This window comes from Chenopodium quinoa, unplaced genomic scaffold, assembly GCF_001683475.1.
Source record: "Chenopodium quinoa cultivar QQ74 unplaced genomic scaffold, ASM168347v1, whole genome shotgun sequence".
Taxonomy (NCBI): domain Eukaryota; kingdom Viridiplantae; phylum Streptophyta; class Magnoliopsida; order Caryophyllales; family Amaranthaceae; genus Chenopodium; species Chenopodium quinoa.
In genome coordinates, this window is record NW_018744572.1 from 895,770 (window position 1) to 901,532 (window position 5,763).

Genomic DNA, 5,763 nt, shown 5'->3' on the forward strand with positions numbered 1-5,763 from the left:
CCTGGCCGACCCTGTGCCTAACAGGCGGCTACCCTTCTTTTACTTAGCACCTACGTTCACCAAGAACTTACCAAAGCCACCGGCCGAATGATCAGACCAGGCGCCAAGCCACCTGATCAAATCTACAAAACTAATACGACCTGTCCCAACATCATAGCAGGCGTCCGACGGCATCCCTCCGGATGAAATTCGTCGCAGAGAGCAGCTCCCTTTTGGGTGGAACATTGTTCTATAAACTAATTACACGGCACCTATACGACTGTCCCCAAGGGCAACCACGTAGCCGTTTTTGAGACAAGGATAACTCTATCACTAACCAAACCAGTGGTAGCAGTTGACATCTGAGTCAGATGACCGCCTGTATTACTTGGGATAAATGCAGGGGGTACCTATTGAGTTAATAGCCAACAAACATTGGCGAATCAAGGGGTCTAGCCGGCCTACGCCGCCTGGTACCTCTACTTCTCAAACAAAAGTGACGGCGACTGAGTAACTCCAACGTTAACTCATAGTCACTCCTTCAAATTTGGTGTGGAATCTAAAAAGTTTGAGTCGTCCGCCTGTTTTAAACAAACAAGGGCACTCGAACCCCTATTCCTACTAGGTAACCTATTGAGTTAATAGCCAACAAACATTGGCGAATCAAGGGGTCTAGCCGGCCTACGCCGCCATGTACCTCTACTACTCAATCTAGATTGTGACGAAGACTAAGTAACTCCTATGCTAACTTAATAGTCACTCAAACTTAGTATGGAGCCTAAAAGGTATGAGTCGTCCACCTGTTTTTAATAAACAGGGGCTCTCAACCACTACTCTTGCTAGGTTAACAAATTACGAGTTAAAAGCTAACATTGGCAATAAAGGGAAACAACCGGCACCCGCCGCTTGTTATCCTACTTAATTCCTTGGCGACTAGGTAATACTATTTACTTGGTCAGACCAATTGAATAAATAGTTCGAATACCGATTGAATAAATGGCCGACTGATCGTCTATCCTGGAAACAGACAACCAGTCGTCCAGGGGCATAGGCGGCGTACTTACTATTTGTACCTGTCTTAACGTTCGGCCATACACAACAGTCGGTCTAGTGAACAAAGGGATATTAGATATGGAATACTTAGAAAAATTTGAATCAAAGACCAGCAGAATATTCAAAACCCCGGCCCCCTGGCCGGGTAATTACAAAGCAAACGGCACGCAGGCCGTGGAAAAAAATACTTAAAGCTTAAGAAGGGGGCAGTTCAGTATTAGCAGCTGCCGCCTGGTCAGCACTCTTCTTGCTGGACTCGGCTTTAGCTGCACCCTCTTTTGATGCCTTACCCCCAAGTGGCACAAGCGCCACAACCGGCTCTTCCTCCTCCTCCAACGTACCTTCCAATGCCTCTTCTTCAGCAGCCGCCAGGATCTGTTGATTATATGTTTCCGAACACTGGCGGTATGTTCTTTCCCATGAGGCAAAGTCGGCACTGGGGAACAGTCGGCCCCAGGTCATGCGCTGGATTTGAGCGGAGTCTTCCACCATCTCCCGGACGAGCTCTTTCTTCTCTTGCTCGGCCTTTTCCGAGAGCTCTTGGGTAAGACTCTTCTCTTGGCTCACCAGGCGTTCTTTTACGTTGGCCAAAGATTTGTCCATGGCTTCGTAAGAGTGCATTTTTTGGCGAAGAGGTTTCAGCTCGGCCTTAAGATTTGTGACGGTCGCCTCCAGCTCGTCAACCTTCTTTTGGGCCGCCTCTAACTGAGCCCGAACAGCGGCGGTAGCCTGCGCCTGATAATAAAGAAGATCAATGGTCAGTACTTCATTTTGGGCAATTTGAAACATTGCCTTATCACAGTTGGAGGCGGCCATAGCTTTTGCGGCCTTTACCTCTTTGTTTTTTCCGATCAATCGGCTTGCGAAGGCTGTTAACTCGGAGCAGGGCCTAAGTACAAAAAAACAGGCGTCAGTTTCCAAACAAAAAAGATAACAGGCGTCCTGGAACTCAAATACTCAAAAATATGCTAAGTATACCTCAGCAAGGATCCCTGAAATCCCATCAAGGTCAAGGGTGCCGGCACCCCTGACCGCCTCCCTTTCAGATGGAGGAACGACTTTGACCATGGACTTGGCTACCTCAACAAAGTCAAGCCCCTGATGGCCGGCTGCATCAAGCGTAAGGAAAAAGCAAGTTAGACCTAGTCAAGAAGGAAGCAAATGAGTTTTTACAAGTAATTGTCCTTACTTTTAGGCGGCCCCGCCGGGGTTTTAGAAGAAGTGGCCGGCTGCTTCTCAGCCGCCACTGTTTTCCTGGAAGACCCAGGAGAGCTTGCAACAGTCGTCCTCCGGGCCTTGGGGTTCGGATGTTGCGAGGAAGAAGCCCTTGGAGTGCCAGACTGAAAACAAAAAGAGTTAGTATATGCATAAGACAACTAAAAGAGGAAGAGTTTTCGAAGCCTACCAAGGGTGCCCCCTTGTTGGGGGAGTCGGCATAAGACTGTTGCATGAGCAAGGCCCGCAACATGGCCGCCGCAGTCTTGGATGCTGTTATTTTACTCATGGCGTCAGCTGCAAGAAATAAACAGCAAAGTTAGTAAAAATCCCAAGTAAACAAGGCGTGAAAAAACAGAGTATTTGTCAGGCCGGCTACCTCTAGAGCACCGACTGCTGAGGCCACAGGCGGCCAAAAAGTACTCGTCATAGAGCCACTTGAAGCTCGGGACGCAGTTTAGGGGTACTTGCTCTCGTACCCCTGACGTAGGGTTCACCCTAGTCTCTACTTTGAAGAGTCCTTTGTCTAGGATCTCTCTTTTAGCCTTTGGGGGAACAGGCGGCATACTGCGGCCGCCTGCGAGAAGAGGTGGATCCCTATTCCACTTGTTAAAACGTTGGTTCAGCTCCGTGTCTGAACCCTCAATGATAAGGAAGGTGTTCCGCCAATCCTTCCATTTGTTCGCTTTACCTCTCGTCATGAGGTAACCCCTATGGCTTGTTAATTGATACCAGCCGGTACCTCCCGACTTAGGGGTCCGGCTGAGATAGTTCATGTGGGCGAAAGCCTCAAAGCTTGGCTCCACCCGTACATTTCGCACCCGGCCACATAGCCGAGTACGTTTACCCAAGAGTTGGGGGCTAACTGCCATAACCCCAAATCATACCCATCTAAAATCCGCTGAACAGCCGGATGTAATGGGAAGCGCAGTCCAGCTTTGATGGCCGCCACATAGCAGCCAAAGCAGCCGTCATCATAGCTGGTACCAGCCGGCCAGACGACAGTGTCTTCTGGATCCGGCACGAACAGTAAAAATTCCAGGCCCATTATGTGGTTAGCAATAAAGCTCGCCACGTTGTCTTGCATGGTTGCGATCCGGCCCCGGGGTACCATGCAGTAGTAGGGGGCGTTTTCCTCTCTGTAAGAGGCGGACGGCTCCGCCCAATTGTCCCCCTTCTCAACTGCATGAGAAAGTCTCGCCTCTTGTAGGCGGCTATGTCTTTCTTCTGAGCCTGGAGAACTGTGGCCAGAAGAGCTGGACTCGGACTCGTCCTCTGACGAGTCCGAAGAGGACGACTCCTCCCCTCTCCCAGAGGGGCCCGCCTCCTCTCCCTTAGAAGGAGCAGGAGGAAAATTAGACATGTCAACGGTAAGATGGGAAGGGACCACCTTGGCCCCTCTCTCAGAACTGTCGGCTTGGCAGTCGCCTCGTTTCAATTCTACATCTGGCGCCTGGTCAGATGTTTCACTAAGGAGCACCCTTTGGGAGGAGCCGTCTGAGTTTGATATCATAGCAGTCTGTTTTGTTCTGGCCATCACGTTCTGCATAGACACAGATACAGTCGGACTTTGTATAAAGGGCAAAGATGGGTCCAGAAAAGGGCAGGCGGCACTCCTAGTCTTAGATTCAGCCGTCCCCGGTGACCGGCTGATCACTAACTTAGGTCGTGTCGTGTGCTTCCGTGGTGCCATTTCAAAAAATAAAAAGAAAGTTAAGAGTAAGAGAACTGAGTTACCTGAACGAGTGACGGTTGATGAAGTTCTGGAAATCCGGTGCAGTCGGCTTGTCAGAACAGGCGGTGGGCAGAGAAGGTCCGAAATGTCAGAGCAAGTTCAGGGGTCCGAATGTTCTCGCAAAGTTCTCAAATGTGAAAATGACCGAAGTCAGCACTTCCTTATATAGGCAAGGTGAGAAGGCGAAAGGTCGCTTCCAAATTCAAAATTTGGGCGGGAAAATCTCTCGGCCGTTTGCAAGGTGACACCTGTAGCAGGCCGTCGCCTGTCACCGTGCGACATCTGTCACAGGCGACACGTGACCAGTCACGTGCCACCTGTGAGGGGCAAATGATTAGGGGATTTTTATCCACCAATCACCGTCCGACAAGTGGACCAACCAGGTTCCGCCACGTGTCCTTCACGAAGGCCAATAGGAGCCTGCCACGTGTCAATCACAGATTCGTCCTCTACGGACCAATTGAGACACGCCACGTGTCCACCCATGCCAAATGGGAAAACCGGCCATCAAGGCCCAATCCTGTCTAGAGGCCTGGTCAGCTCTAGGTTTACCCTAAACCTAGAGAGTGGCACGCTTCTCAAGGCTATAAATACTTAATTAATCCTCATTAATTAAGCAGTCAAGAAATCAAGAAATCAAGTAGAGAAGAACAGAAACATTACGGAACACTGATAACCGGCTAATCTCGCTAACGACGCAGATTACCAACATTAAGCACTCTCACCTAGAGAGATCTCATTACTTTAATTTCCGTATTAATTACTCCTTAATCAGGTACTAACTTGACCGTTGGAGGCGGAGCTCTCAGGAGGCTCCGTTATTTTGCAGGTACAGGCGTCCGGTTCCAGTCTCGGAATTGTAACTCTCCCGCAGGACATCAGAAAACCCCGAAACAACTATCATCGAGAAAATGACGGAAAATTATAAAGATTGGCCTGACAAACTTCACTTCGCATTGTGGGGTTACCACACGTCAATTCGCACATCAACAGGGAATACGCCATTTTCCTTAGTTTATGGAATGGACGCCGTACACCTGTCGAACTAGAGATTCCATCTCTACGCATCGCGTTAGAGAGCAAACTCGATGAAGTTGAATGGATTAGGGCAAGATATGAAGAGTTAATTCTACTCGATTAAAAACGACTGAAGCTCTACATCACACTCAGTGTTATTAAACTCGTATGGCTAGGCATTTTAATAAGAAGGTCAAGACAAGAAAACATCAAAGTAGGAGATTTGGTGTTAAAAGCATTAAGGAAAAATATTTTAGATCCAAGGAAAAATTTTAGACCTAATTGGTCTGGACCCTACATTGTTAAAACAATCCTGCCAGGAGGTGCAGCAAAATTAACTGATATGGATGGCAATGAGTTCTCAAACATGACAAATCTTGACCAACTTAAGAAATACTACCCATAATTACTTGAGTAGGATACTCAAGACAGCTACGTTTGGCCTGATTCCTTAAGAAAGGATGTGTAGGCAACCCTTTACGGGTGCGGCCACTTTTTTTTTTAAAAATCTCGCATCCCAGAAATAATTAAAAATTGGACAGAAGATCGGCGAAATATAGGCGTCGCAGAAAAATTTCTGGCGCCAACTGATGACCATCAGCGCCAGACGGCGGCGTCTGTCGCCTGACGCCAGACTGCCGCCGTCGGCGCCAGTCTCAAAATTGTTGCGCCAATTAACAGTTAAAATTCTGGGAATATTTCGGTGTTTTTCGGAAAATTTTCGACTTTCGTACTCGAAAAATTTCTCGAAATTTTTTTTTTTC